The 14,693-nt window shown below is 55.2% G+C and overlaps 2 long non-coding RNA genes across 2 annotated transcripts; one reads left to right on the plus strand and one right to left on the minus strand.

Annotated features, from left to right (window-relative positions):
• The first annotated feature begins 3,421 nt into the window (after nucleotides 1-3,421).
• Nucleotides 3,422-7,875, plus strand: LOC147651972 (uncharacterized). Its single transcript, XR_015290046.1, has 2 exons — nucleotides 3,422-4,037; nucleotides 5,870-7,875. It is a non-coding gene; the product is annotated as an uncharacterized LOC147651972 (long non-coding RNA).
• A 4,375-nt stretch (nucleotides 7,876-12,250) lies between these two features.
• Nucleotides 12,251-14,186, minus strand: LOC147651973 (uncharacterized). The gene is made up of 2 exons (XR_015290070.1): nucleotides 13,600-14,186; nucleotides 12,251-13,064 (listed from the first exon to the last, which is right to left on the minus strand). It is a non-coding gene; the product is annotated as an uncharacterized LOC147651973 (long non-coding RNA).
• Between the last annotated feature and the right edge of the window lie 507 nt (nucleotides 14,187-14,693).

Here is a 14,693-nt window from a genome sequence, read left to right on the forward strand (position 1 = left end):
CAAATCTGTTCCTCACACGATCTGTGCTCCTCTATTCTGTATCAGCTTGGTGAGGAGGTAGATGAGACTGTTGGGGGAAAGAAACCACTTATATTTAAAGCAGAGTAACTGTCCTATTATAAATGATGAAGATAAACCTGTGAGGCTACCAAAGAAATCTTTCTTTGTCTTCCAGTTAATAACTTCAAATGGATAACAAATCTATGCTGTATAATCTGCTTTGGATGGATTTCCTTTGGAACATGTGCTTCTTCCTGAATTACAGAACTGCAATATTTTCACTGCTTCCCAGCTCTGCCATCCCAGCATCTCCCCTGCTTCCCAGCCCTCTGCCATCAGCATCTCCCCTGCTTCACAGCTTCCCAGCCAGGTCAGTGCACTGGGGGCCGGGGTGGGCAGTGGGTTATGGGGCTTTGGGATGCGCAGGGATCCCAAAGGAGCCCCTGTGGAATGGGCCCGACATCCCAGCGTGCTCCCGGTGCCCCGGCAGGGCGGTTTGCCTGGAGAAGCTGTCAGGCAGGATTTGCTGGGTTTTTCACAGCTCTGATTTCTCCATCCCCCGGAGTGCCCTTGCTAAGAGGAAGCATTGATTGCTGCCAGGCAGCACACACACGTGGGAATGTGATTCATTCCGGCCCAGGCCTCAGAATAACTTCTGTGAGCTGTTATCCCTGCTAAAATGAGCCTTTTCACAGTTCTCTCTTTCCACCTAGCGCACACACACACACACACAGTAAAATTACAGAGGGAAATAAACTTCCCTTGGCTTGGGAAGAAATTTTGTGTTGTTGTAGGGAGCTCTTTCTGAAGGAATAACAGGTACCTTTCTACTACAATAATTTATATGGAAACCCAGCACCGTGTTTATTTGGTGTCAGTCTAGGGTGAACAGAAACCAGCACAGGCAGCTGGAAACAAAGGTCCTCTCGTCCCATTCCACAATATTGGTGTTAAAAATCTCTGTTCAAGGCCAGATTCCACCACAGGAATCTGGCTAAGAAAATAAGAGCTTATTCAATAAGAAAATGCCGCACTCAGAATGTTTCTTTGCATTAGGATTTTCCCAAGTATCTCGTTTAGCTTTTGTTAATAGGTTAAAGGTAAAAGGGTTTTGGTAACCCTTTTTAAGTGTACCTATTTCCTCTGTTAAATGGGAGAACAGGAGTGCAAAGCCCTATGGATGGGGGCTGCTGGAGAGATCCTATAAACCTGATTATGTCCTAGAGACCTGAGTCATCATTTCATCCCATTGCAAAGTCTCTTATTCTTTCAGTTCAGTTAAACCTGCAAAGAATTCAACCCTTAGAGCTTTAATATTTTTAAAGAGACATTCATGTCCAGAAGGTGTCTCAAGGTGTTTGTTCCATCAGGCTGGGTTTGATATCCCTATTAAAAATATATATGGCTCAATTGATGAGAAAATCTTCTTCAGAGAGAAGGATTTTTCTTCAGCTTAAAATCTGAACTATAAAATTGAGTACAATAAAGTGAAGAGTTGAGTCATGAAGCAAGGGATAGAAAAGAAAAATGACCATGCACATCTTGTGCTGAAACTGTTTGGATTTATTGGGAAAGGTCCAGCAAAATCCTCTGTTAGGAAGCCAATTAGAATTATTTATTCTATTGAGGGGGTTTGTGCCAGATCTGAAGAAATCCCTTGAAGAAGGAAACTTATTTGAAAGCTGCAAACATAAATGTTCTTTTTTTTTACCGAGTGATGGAGAGGTGAACAGAAAGGGGTGGCTTGGGGCCTTGCCTTGTGGCAAAGAGCAGAAGGGGCTCTGGCAGGACAGGGAGCAATCCGAGCGCTCGGGTTTTGTTTCATTTGTGGCTCAGCACGGTCGGCTTCGCTGCGGGCAGGCCCGGGAGCAGCGGGTGAACAGCGTGGGGACAGCCCGGGCACGGCTCTCTGCCCTCTGCCCAGGGCAATCCTGGCACTGCCGGGAGCTCCGGCCGCTCCCGCTGATCCTTCCCTGCGCCTCCGGGAGCAGGGATGTATCCGGTAACGTGGCACAGGCGAGGGCAGACGTGTTAAAGGTGAAACTTTGCCATGATTGTCCTTACAAACTCTTGGTGCTCCTTTTCCTTCCTGCTGCCGTCACTTACCTCCAGGGGCTGCTGGGTCAGTGTTTGTGTTTGGTGCCGCTGCTTCCTACAGCAGAAACATTTTGTAGCTACAGATTTGGAAGGAGAATAATGCTGTGTTCTAATTTATTTTTGAAAAAGCTGCGCTTAGCAAAGGTTCAGAAAGCGTGGGCCTAGGACCCTGCTGTTGCAGCACTTGATGGGAGGAATCCAGGTAGGCAGGGAAGGGGCAGGTTTCTCTTCCAGCTGTTGTGAGCTCTGCTGCCAGGTTTGGAGCAAGTAGGAGTGGTGCTGTGACCCACGCAGTTGGAGCAGGCAAAGGTGACCTGTCTCTAAAGAAGTGCCACGATGGTGCAGTGATGATCTCCATCTCAGCACTCTGACTCTCTCGGGATGCAGGGACATCCTCTGGTTGATGGGCCTTTCCTGCTCAGAAAACTCCATCCTGGGTCTCCTGGCCCAGTGTCAGAGCAGGGGCAGCAGACAGAGAAATGGGGGTGGTTGTGCACTTTTGTGATCCAGTGTTCTATGAAGCATATTATGCTAAGAAGCATAATCAGTGCCAGAAGTTGAAATTATTTGTCAGTAGCTCAGGCTTTCGCAAGAGCTGTGAATTTGGGTGGAGGTGAAAATCAGTCCCTGTGGTTTTGTGTTCCATTACAGGAATTCACAGCTAGTCCTGGGCTGAGGGCTGACCCTCTCCAGGACTGGGGCTCCTATTTTATTCCTGGGTAGAGGATTGTCCTGGGGGCATGGTTTGGCTGTGATTGCTGTTTGTGGGACACCTATTCAATTTCCAGATTTGACACTGAATTTCTCTATGATTCTGAACCATTGCTGTATGAGCTTTATCGATAAAATGCTTGATCATCCAAAGTAGGAAACAATAAATGATCGTTCAGCAGATTTGGAAGATGGGTGCAATTAGTCAGATAGACAAAGCCAGGCCTTTCATCATTCCATTTCATCATGATGGGTTATGATATGAAATAAAAACCACTAGCATTTCAGTCACTCATAGATCCTTTTCTAGAAATACTCTGTAAGAGAATTTTCAAACCCATGCCTTTACCAAGCACCACATAATGAGGTAATAGCAAGTGCTGTTTCATGTATAAAATGAGAGATTCAATCTTGCAGCTCCAGGAGAAACAGATTCTATCCACAGAACCTGAGGTGTGTTGAGCTCGGTGCTGTCCGCAGCAAGCAGAGCTTTTCCGTGTCAGCTCTTGTAACTCACCTTACAAACTCAGTAAGGCACAGCAATCCTCAGTGCCAAGGCTGGAATCTTCCAAGGCTGAGGTCACAGAGCTGCAGAAGCTCAGGTCCCTTTGCCAGTGGAGTGGGCTCTGTCTGCACCACTCGTTGTTTTATTGTTCTCCTCTCCTTGCAGGCACACTAAACCCACCACAGTGGATTTGAGTAAAGCGGGGATTCCTTGGTGTTTGCCCCTGCTGTTTCTAGAGAACGGGGTCTCCTGGGGGGCATTAGGAGTGAACTCCCTCTCTCCAGTCTTGGAAATGCTGGATCACATCTACCTTGAGCCTCTGATTCATTTTGACACCACCTTCCATATTCCTGCCTTAAAGGTCCAAGCTGCTCCTTTGGCAGCGCCATCTGCCAACCGCGAGTGTCGGTGCTGAGGAGAGCGACAGGCGGGACAGGTTAATGTGCTCTTTATCAACTGAGCCCAAGAGATGCTCTTGAGAAGAGACTGGGGAGATTCACCATAAGCATTCCTGAGTCTGTCAAAAGCTCAGCTTAAGCTTCCTCTCAAACAGAGTCAGCGTCGTCGCTGTCATAGCTGAGGAGTGCAGGGGGACCAGGGGGTGCCAGGTTTTCCTGTCACTTAGCGCTACTCCATCGATGAACCTGACTGCAGAATCTGCAAAGGTGCCCTCCAGACAGAACTGGTTTCACAGGACCTCACTGTCCAGAGAGCTCCAAGAGAGGTACTTTGTGTTTTTCTCATCTCTGTTTCTGGAGCTGAAAAACAGACAAAGGAATTTTAAAGTATTTGGAAAAAACCCAGAGCAAGCTCCGTTTATTCCATGTATGTCCACAGTGGCACTGCAGCTTTAGCTGGAGTGTTTGGCATAGTAAGATTGGTATGGATACCAAGAGGGAGAACAGGGTTGATTGGGATAAGGAGCAGGAAGGATAAGTGGCCCACAACTCTCGATGAGGAACATCTCCAGGAGCAGCGGTTCCCTGTTTCCCCCCAGCTGAAGAGCTTGGGGTCGGCAGCTGAAGTTACCACGGGCCAGTTTGAGAAATGAGAGGTCCTGAAGCCACTGAACGTGGCACCTCAGACTGCTGCTGGTGCAGGCAGCTCAGGAATGCCAAACAATCCATCAGACATTCATGGGCAGGGGCAATAGTCACTAAACAGAATCCTCTGCCATGGCCCAGTAAATTCCCAGTAAGAAGGGAAGTGTAGCCTGGGAGAGACCAGGCCAGTCCTCACAGTCAGGTGATTTTATCCCTGAACTCTCCTGCTCTCTCTCAGGAGCCAGTTCTGGACTCGTCCCTGGGCTGGGCAGGGGCAGTCTGTGCCTGTCTGTTTTTCTATGCTCCTCGTGGCTGCCTCTTACTGCTCTGGTTTAGGGTGCTAGAGGATGGCAGGTGAATTACAGCTTTTGTGCTGGAAAACACATTTTTTATACTGAGCAGAAAATAGTCCATCTGTTGGGGGGGAAATAATTGTAATTTACCTAAACACTCCGAAAAGGTACTTTCTCTACAATATGTCTGTTTGTCTGGATTCCTCTGACTTTGGGAATATGCAGTCACAGAATCATTTGGGTTGGAGAAAATCCCTCAAGATCCCTGGGTCAAACAGTGAAACATTAAATGGGCTTGGGCTGCCTACAAAGAAATGATTGCCTTGGGTCTTGGCAGTGCTGCCCTTCAGGCTGTTCAAAGCTGAGCCCAGCTCAGGGTGGTGTGACACATCATCCTGGAAAAAATTTCATATGTCTCTTCAGGCCACTTTCTGGCCTTGCAGAGATCATAACGCACTTTTCTTCCCCTTTTAATCTTTCTCCTTGCTGGCAAGGAAATGAAAGGAGGGAGAGATGATGTGAGAGGAGCTCAGTGAAGGGCACTGGCAGAGTTCCTCGCTCTGCCCTTTGCAATGAGGAGGGGGAGCATTGCCCAGCAGGCAGGAGATGGAACTGGTGGGGATGCCTTGTGAGGAAGGTGTAAGGAATGAATATGTGTAGAGGCCAAGTGAGTGCTGAGGGTGGATCCTGGAGATGCACAAAGACATTCTCCCAGCCATGGGAAGAAGCGGTTTCTCACATTCCTGGGGATATCAGGGTGGCTGTAGCTGCTGTTCCCATTGGGACTCTCACCCCAGGGCTCAGGCCATGGCCAGCAATGATTTCTGCCAGGTTATGGGGATTGCTGGATGTCTCCTTTGCTGCTCAGTGATGCTCAGCAGTCTCAGTTCTGGTCAAATCAATTTTGTAGTGGGAACTACAAGGCATGGAGACAACTGGAGCGGTTTTCACAAGGACGTCTCTCCCTCATGAATGAAGGGTGCAATCCCAGCAGGGCAGGGGCAGCTCTCCCTGCCTGAGTTTCCTCTCAGGACCTGAATGAGCCTCAGTGTTTGGCAAGAGAGGGGCTCCAGTGAACTGTCTCCTTTCTCCTCTTATTGGAGTCCCAGCTGCAGACAGAAATAAGCAATGAGGAGAAATAATTGTTTCGAATTACTGAAAATTAATCTTGATCACAGCCTCCAAAGCAAGAGCCACGATCTTTGCATTTGCATTCTCAGGAGAGCACGAGAAGTCACTGCCAGGCTGCAGTGCTGGTGGTGTCTCAGCGAGCAGGAAATGGGGTGCCTCGGCTGCACTGCTCATAAGCACTGGATCCAGTATTCCTGGGTGAATTTCCAGGCACCAGGCGCATCAGTCCCCATCCTCAGGAGAGGCTTCCAGCTCCCCAGCTGCTGTCCTGGCAGCAATCCGTGAGCTCTGGGACACCAAAGGTTTGCAGCAGCCCGGCTGACCCTGGGGAATGTGCGGGGCTGGTGGCTGCCCTGGGCAGGGCGAGGAATCCCTGCTGCTCACAGGTGGGAACTGGCCGGGCACAGCAGGGAGGAGCCAAGGGAAAGGGACACGAGCTGGGGCAGAACAGAGCAGGCTGAAGGCAGCAGCTGCTGGGGGAGCTGAACCAGAGGCAGCCCGGGCAAGGCAGAGGATGGCAATGCCGAAAGGTGAGTGTGCCAAGCCTTGCCAAGGGCAGAAAGCAAAAGTCCACACAAGCAAGAGACAACAGAAGCCGTGAAGATAAAAAGACTCTTTAATTTGCCTTTTAATCACAAAATGAATGCTTTGCCTTCCAAGAGGCCTTTGTTTATCCCTGGGCTTCTCAGTCCTCATCCTGGAATATCTGAAAGGTCTTGGACCAAAGCAGAGCAGTGTTTGAGCTGCCAGGAGCAGCACCTCGCCTTGGGTGAGCTGATGGGGGTGAGGAAGTGTCCACAACCCTCCCTCTGGAGGGGCTGAGGTGAGGGTGGCCAGGGATACTGGGATTCAGGCAGCTCTTCCTGTCACACCAAGGCCCTTCCCTTCAATCAGAACTGTTTGTTCCCGTGAGATCAGATTGTTGCAGTGCCCACACCTGGTGAGACAATGCCCGAACAATATTTCTATTGTCAAATCCTCCAGTTCATCATTCCTGCCAGCTGGACTGGTTGGGATGTGGGAAATTCCTTAGCGATGGAGGTCATCTGCCTGACCCGCCCGGCAGCCAGCCCGGAGCATCCCTCCCTGGACAATCCGCGTTGCTCCCGACACATCCCAGGCATCAGCAGCGGCTGGAGAATAAAGGGAAGTGCTGCAGCTCGGGCAGAGCTTTGGGAGCCACGCCCGGACTGCCGGGGGAGCTGTTCCTCAGTGCCGCAGGAGCCAGCTGGAGCTCCTCAGCCAGGCGGGAGTGGGCTCCTGATCCCAATCGGGCACAATCAGAGCCTTCCTCTGAGCTCAGCCGGCTCGGGCCGGGCGCTCAGCCGCCTTTCATTGCGGACCGAGGGAAGGGCTCGGGCCCGGAAGCGCCTCCCGGTGCTGCCGGATAATCGGAACCTGGCCCGGCTGAGCCGCAGCCGGGCTCGAGCTGAGTCTCCCGGCTCTGATCCCGTGGCTTTCACCGCAGGTTGCGCAGGCGGGGATGGCTTTGTGCAACGGGAGCGCGGCTTCCCGGGAGCGGCTGTGCCTGCTGCCAGGGATTCCAGCAGGCTCCGTGCCTGCAGGCTTGGCCTCATCCCTGCCCGGAAATGAGGATGGGAACCAGCCTTTTCCTCCTCTCCTTCCACCTCTGCTCAGCTCAGCAGCTTTCTAAGCAGCTCTTCCAGTTCTTACCTTGCACACGGCGAAGATTTGTCTGGATTGTCCCAGCAGCCTTTAAATATCCTCGGGATCCCATGTGCCCTCCTGTCAGGTGGTGCAGGGAACAGGCAATTCCCAGGGAGGTGCACAGCTGGAAAGATCATACACACGGCTGGGCTTTGGCTCACCTCTGTTCTACCTCACTTTGCTTTGATTCCACTTCTGAAAGATCAGGACCTATCAGGAAGATCTCAATTAGCACAGAGGCTGATCCAAGAGCACTGAAAAGTGGGAATAAGACACTCGAACTCCAGGAAGGGCTCTTCCCTTGTGTGCCAAGGGCAAAGAGAGCTCCAGCAGTAATTCCTGCTTTGGTGGCGTTTTACACCGTGTGTTTTCTACAGGGGAAGGCTGGAATAAAAGCAGCTCCGTGTTTAGATCATGTTGAGAACTACTCGTGAGTCCTGTCACCTCATTTCACAGCTCCAGCTGCCCCAGTTGTACCGGGGGAAAGAACAAGATGAAATTGTTTTTGCCATTATCTGTGTGACAACAACGTGTGCCATGCAAATGTCATGAGCAGAGGTGACCTCAGGCTTTGGTGTGAGGAGCAGAACAGGTTGGATTTAGGGTATCCTAATGGGATTAGAGTGGGACAAAATATAATACGAGCAGAGGAGCAGGTGGATCCATCCAGGGATTTCTGTAATGGAAAGCTAAATATGCAAAGGTCGGGCATCGGATTTAATTTATCACTTTCATCTTCCTGCTTTGGAGACCCAGTCAGTAGCACGGTCTTGGCCAGAGTTTTAAGAAGAAAACGCCATCGGGTATTATTAATCCTACCTACATATAATTGCCTGAAAGAGGGAAAGGAAAACCACGTTGTTTATCTTTGTTTTGAAGCCTGCAGCCACCGCGGCTGTTTTGCCTCGCGCACATTGGGATCGGTGGATGGGACAGTCTGGGAAATGAACACCAGAAGCTTCTGGCCATCCCTCTCTGCTGCTCAGGGAACACAGAGCGAGTTCTCTCCCGCGGGGACCGGCCCTGTCGGCTGCCAGCGCCAGGCACAGCCGGGCACTCCCATCCCGCTCCTTCCTCCTCCCGGCGGGGCCGGAGCCGAGCCCGCGGGTCCCGAGCGCCCGTGGGGGCCGTCCCTGCGCTGCTGCCCCGCCCCGAGCGCCGGGACCGGAGCTGCTCCTCCGAAAGAGAGGGCAGGGCAGCGCATGGAGCGCGGGCATCCCCGGGGAGCCGCCTCAGCCCGAGCTCCGGACACGGGAGGAGCCCCTGGATCATCCCCTGCTCGGGCCTGGGCATCTCCAGCCCTTCAGTTCCGCAGGGCCGAGCAGCTCCGGGCGTGTTCCCGGTGCCTCGGGAGCGGCCGGAGCCACGGGCGGGGTCAGGCAGTGAGCTGGAGGCGGCAGCACAGAGCGGGGCTGGGATAACGGGATAGCACATGGCTGGGATAATAAGGAAATGCGGATTGGCTACACGTGCCTTCGCTCCAGGGGAGCCTTCCAGCCTTTTTATCCCACGTGTGGTTTTTGCCAGTCTGAAGCAGTTCTCAGGGCAGGATCAGAGGTGTGAGAGCTCCGTTCCCTGTCAGCCCCTGTGGGGATGTCCACAGTGAAATCCACAGCCCTGTGAGCTGAGATTAATAAATGGAGCATTTTTCTGGTCTCAGAATCGGAGTCTTGAATCCTGTGGGGTTTTTTGGTGGGGGTGAAGGTGTGGAGGGCTCAGGGACCAAGTGCTGGGTCTGGCCGGGCCGAGGGCTGTGGAACAGCGACTTGAGCCCCGTGTTCTGGGAGTGCAAAGCGAGACTCGCCCGGGCCGTGAGCACGGAGCCCAAATCCCGCATTTTGGGGCTCAGGGACGGAGCCCAAATGCTGCGAGCGAGCGCTCGGAACACGGAGTCCCGGCCCGGCGCTGTCCGGGCCCGGCCCCGGGCTCAGGGGGCGCCTTCGGGGCTGAGAGCAGCGGCCGAGCTCCGGCTGCTCCCGAGTCCTCCCGCAGCGGGACACCCGCGGGGCCTCTCGGCGGGGCCCGAGCGCCGCAGGGTGTTTGTGTTCTATCCGCCTACAGCTTTCCCTGTTTCCCGTTTATTTCCCTATTTCCCTGTTTATTTCCCTGTTTCCGCAGCCGGGAGCGGCCCCGCGCGGGAAGGGCCGGGGGCGGGGCCTCAAGGCGGGGGCGGGGCCGGGCTCAGGTGCTCGGGGCGGGGCCTCGGGGCGGGGGCGGGGCCGGGCTCAGGTGCTCGGGGTTGGGCCGGGCGGGGCCGGGCAGGTGCGCGGGGCCCCAGGGCGGCTGCGCGGGGCGGGGCCGAGGGGGATTTAAGACCCGGAAGTCGCTCCCGCCGCCATTTGCTCCCCAGCGCTCGAAGGTGCCGGCACGGGCCGGGCCGGGCTCCCCGGCGGGGCCCAGGTGAGGCGCGGGAGCCTCGGCTTCCCACTCCTGCTTCTCTCTAACCCTTCTTTCCTCCCTTCCTTTCTCCCGCTTATCTCCGTCTCCTCCCCGCAAACCCCCCTTTCCTCTCCCCCGTTGCTCTTCTCTTCCTCCCCTGCACCTGGCTCTTCCCCTGTCCCTCCTCCTTGCACACCCGACCCTCCAGTGTATCCCTCCTCCTTCCTCCTCCTTCTCAGCCCGCTCCTTCTCCCCTCCTGAGCACCCCCAGCCCTCCTTCCTCCCCTCTCCTTGCCCCGGGCACCCAGCCTGAGCGCCCCCCATTCCCGCTCGGCCTTTGCCACCTGCACCTCCCTCTCGTGCTTCCCTCCCAAGGCCGAGCCCGCTTCTGTTCCTCTTTCCCGCTCTCCCTGCACTCTGTGCCCCTGCTGCCCTCCGCTCCTGCTCCCTTCTGCCTCCTTGTGCGCTGTCTCTCGGCCCTTTCCCTCCGTGTCCCCGTGTCCCCTTCTCCCCTTGGTCTCTGTTTGCCCTTGGCAGAGAAGCCGCGAGGTTCGGGGCGCCGGATAATAAAGCCCCGAGGGCCGGAGCCGGCGCCCCTGCTTTGAGTGCCCAAAAGGGGCCGGAGCCGCTGTGCGGGTCCCCCCAGCAGCTGCCAACACCGCCCTACACTGCCGGGGTTCCGGCTTTCCCTTCATCACACCGGGCCGGGGCTGGGGGGTCAGGGGGGCCCCTCCTCAGGAGGGGTCTGGGGTGGGGTAGCGAGGGTTGGGGGGCTGGGGGGGTTTGGGAAGGGCCCCCTCGTTAGGAGGGGGTCCCGGGTGGGGAGGGGGGGGATTTAGGGTGGGCCCCCTCCGGAGGAGGAGCCCCGGGGAGGGGCGGGGGGCGGGGCCTCTCCGGAGGGGGGTGTCCCGGGTGGGAGGGGCTGGGGGTGTCCGCCCCCCTAAGCCCCTCCCGCCCCCGTCCCTCCCCTCCGCGCACCTGCCCGGCCCCGCCCGGCCCAACCCCGAACACCTGCGCCGGCCCCGCCCCGGCTCTTGGCCCGCTCCTGGCCCATCCCGTCCCGTTCCTGTCCCGCCCCGCGGGTGCCGCTGTCCCGGGGGCCTCGCTCGGGATCCCCGCTCGGCGCTGTGCGGGCCCCGGCCCGGCCCGGGCGCTCTCGGCGGGGCCGCTCCGAGCCCGGGGCGCTGCGGCGGGGCCGGGCCGGGAGCCGGAGGTTCGCGCCCGGGTCCCGCTCCGGCCGCTCGGGGCCCCGGGCACGGTCCCGCTCCGGCCGCGGGGAGCCGGGGCTCTGCCGGTGCCGAGGCGGCCCCCGGGGCCCCGAGCGGAGCCCGACGCGCCGGGCCGGGCTCTGCCCGTGGCCCCCAACGCGGGGTTCGGGCTCCGCTCCGAGCCCCAAACGCGGCTCCGCCGCCGGCCCCAGAGGCAGCTCCGAGTCGCCGGCTCTGAGCTCTCCGCGGGGCCAAAGGCGGCCCTTAGAGCTGAGAGGCTGCGACTGACGCTGCCCGAACGAGCCCGCTCTGAACACCGAAGCACCGCGGCTGGGATTTACTTCAAGCCCCCCGAACGCGAAGCTCTGTGAAGCCAAATCCCCAGAAGGCGGGACTCGGTCTCTGCCTCGAGCCCCTAAAATGCACAACTTGCTCTCTGTGAGCCCGGATGCTCGCTCTGAGGGACCGGGCTTTCACGTCCCCAAATCTCAGCTCGGTTCATCGCTGTCTGCACTTGGCCAGCGCAGCCTGGCTTTGAGAGTCAATCGGCGGCACTCGGGCTCTGGAGCCTGGACTCGCTCGCTCGGACCGAAACCCCGAAACCAGGGCTCAGTCTCTGTGCCTGAAGCCCAAATCCAGGCCGGACGTGAGCCCGCTGCTGTCAGAGTCCAAAACGCAGGATTCGGTCTCTGCTTTTAAGCTCTGAGCCTGAATTTTGAGCCCCTCAAACGCGGCACTCGCCGCCTTCTGTGAAGCCCCAAAGTGATGGGGTGAGTCTGGTTCTGAGCTCCCCAAACACAGCCAAGGGTCTGTGTGAGCCACAGCTGCAGGAGCGGGGCTCAGCTCCGAGCCCCCGAAGGCAGCGCCGGCTGTCTCTGGGAGCCGCAGCAGCCCTGAAGCCCGGCCGGCAGCTCCGCACCAGCAGCAGCATCGGGAGGGGAATCGGAGCCATTTCCCTGGCTCCTGAGGCAAAGCGTATGAAGCAGGAGGCTCTGAAAACCAATCAAAACTTGCTTCTGTATCGGTTTCAGCTGGGACTTCTCATTTCTTCTAATTTCAACTCGGTTATGATCATCAGCAGTGGCTTAGGATCGGCTTCTCTCTGCACTGCGCGGCTCCGGGGCTGTCCTTAGGCACAGGGAAACCCGTCCTGCTGCTTCCCGGGGAATCCGGGCTTGGCACATCCCAATAAAACACCATCGTCAAAGCCAGGAATGCCACACGAACTTTATTTGATAAAACACGATGAGAGAGAGCCCCGAGCCGCAGACCTGGGAGCAAACAAATCCCGTAGAGCAGTCAGCTCCCGGCTTCTCTGACAGCCAGGAGTGGCCCCGGCTGTGCAGCTGCCCCAGGGGCTTCTGATCAGGAGAAGATTAAAAAAAAAAAAAGAAAAAAAAAAAAAACCAGAAAAAAGAAAAATTTACAAAAAGACAGGAAAGCACCGAGGTCACGTGAGCGAAGGGGGGGGGGGAAAAACCCACAGCAGAAAATAAATATTAAAAAAGGGGGAATGAAAGGGGGAAAAAACAGTCAAAAGGAAAAGAGAAAAATGAAAATAAAGAGCCTAAAATAATAAAGTAGGGGTGCAGAAGAAGCGAAATGCAGATTGAACCCTTCCATGCACACAACAGGCAGCTGGGCAGGGGGTAAAGCTGATGAAGCAGCAAAACTGACCCTCAAAGCACTCTCTAAATAACTAAAAGCCAAACCAGCAAACAAAAAGCCCCAACCAAATCCCCACCCAATCCCTGCTGGATGCAGGAGCCAGTCTGAGCTGCTGGAACCCGACCGAGACAGAAATCCTGCAGGGGCCCCTCCTGTGGCACTCGGCCCAGGTGGGAAAGCCCTGCCGAGCCCCCCGGGCCTTGGGCGAGTTCCCGGTGACCTTTGGGAGCAGAGAGTGGGGCAGGGGCTGGGAATGAGCTGCTGCCATGGAAGGGCTCCCGGTGTTCCAGGAGAAACCGCTCCTCTCTCGGCTCCCAGCTCTCCTTGCCTTCCATGTGCAGCGTCTGGAGCCGGTCTGCACCTGGGGGTAAAGGTGTGCAGGGAGCTGGGCACACCTCGGGCACGGCCTTCAGCCCAGGGCTTGCATTTCCATCTCTCCCCAATCCACTCCTCAGAGCCAATTAGGTGCCTAAATAATTAGCAATTCTAACAGAGCTGACACACAATCCCCTGGAAGGGGCAGCCCCCAGTCTGGGACACCTGCTCTGGTTCTTTTCCGGCTGTTTCCCAAGGAAAATGCTGCCCTTTCTCATAGTGCCACAGATGCCCATTTTGAGGTGATGGAAATGAGAGACAACTCAGGGAAACAGGAAAGGCTTAAGGAACTTAAGGCTTCAGCTGCACCAGCAGCGATGGAGAAAACCTACAGCTCCTTCTTGTGTTTAGGGACCGGCCAGAGCAGCAGGAGAAGCTTGGTTTCTGTTCTGTACAGGGACAATTGTGTTGTAATCCCTTTGTGCTCGTCTTCAAGTGAATGTGTCACGTGGTGGTGCCAATCAATATTCAATGGAGGGAATAGCTCCTGCTCTTTTTCCCCTATTCAGTGCTGTCCTTACCTCAATCTGAAGTGCCGGTGCACACTGGAGGATGGAAGGATGCACACTCCAAGGATGAAAGCAGGACTCCTGAGGCAGATGGATGGCCCTGGTGCTCCAGGTCTGGGTGCACAGCACCCACGGCACTTGCTGAAAAAGATCCAGCTTTCCATTTGTCAAGCACTTTGTAAATGTTCTGCAGAGAGCTGTGGCTGTGCCTCCTCAAATATCTGGTTAATAACTACTGCGTTTTGGGGTTTTTTAAACTGTGTTTAACAGAGTTACCAACACACCTACCCACCTGTCCTCCTGCTCCTTCTTTTCCTTTTCAATGATTTTAAGCAGGTGACTTTTCCATCTCAGTATCAGGGTGACATCAGGATCTGCTTTGGCTGTTGTATTTAATGTGTTAGGAGTGACCTTCCACCTCCATCCAATTCCGTGGGATCTGCTTTCCCAGCAGGGCCATTTATGATCGCTTGTCTTGGATTTTATGTATTGCTTTCCATTGTCTATCTCAGACATTTCCATGCTTGCACTGAATAAAAAGTGACAAGAAGTGATGGAATGTGTTGTTAGAAACACTTTTGGCAATGCCTGATTGCAGAAATGTTACTTGATGAGCCACAGGCCGTCCTGGGGGGCACTTTGGGGTGAGGAGGGGACGGTGCCCAAGGTGTGTCATCTTTGGCTCTTCTTCTCAGCAAATGGAATGAGCCCCAATGTTTTGCATAAACCAAGTACTCAGTGAGACTCAGGGGACACCTGGTCCTGGCCCCTGTAGCTGTCAGGAGGCTGTAGCCAGGGAGGGATTTGTCTCTGCCCAAACAACAAGATTTTATAATCCCAGGGTGAAGGAAGCCTTGTCACTGCTCTCTGTTGCTCTTCAGCAGGACCACACAAGGCCAAACCAAACCTCAGTCCAAGGGAAAAGGACTAAGGAAGTGCAGAATCACCTTTTCTGCTTCAGGACAGCATCTGCAATAAACTGAATCAATAAGGGTTTTAATAATTTTGGGAGCTGTTGGCTGTAGGGTGTGTGAGAGCTCTGATTTCTGTGTTCATTTAGTTGTCTTCAGAGTTATAGAAAGACTGAAGCAATGACTGCTTCAAGA

The sequence above is a fragment of the Cyanistes caeruleus genome, chromosome 8, assembly GCF_971803275.1.
Source record: "Cyanistes caeruleus chromosome 8, bCyaCae1.hap1.1, whole genome shotgun sequence".
NCBI classification, from domain to species: Eukaryota; Metazoa; Chordata; class Aves; order Passeriformes; family Paridae; genus Cyanistes; species Cyanistes caeruleus.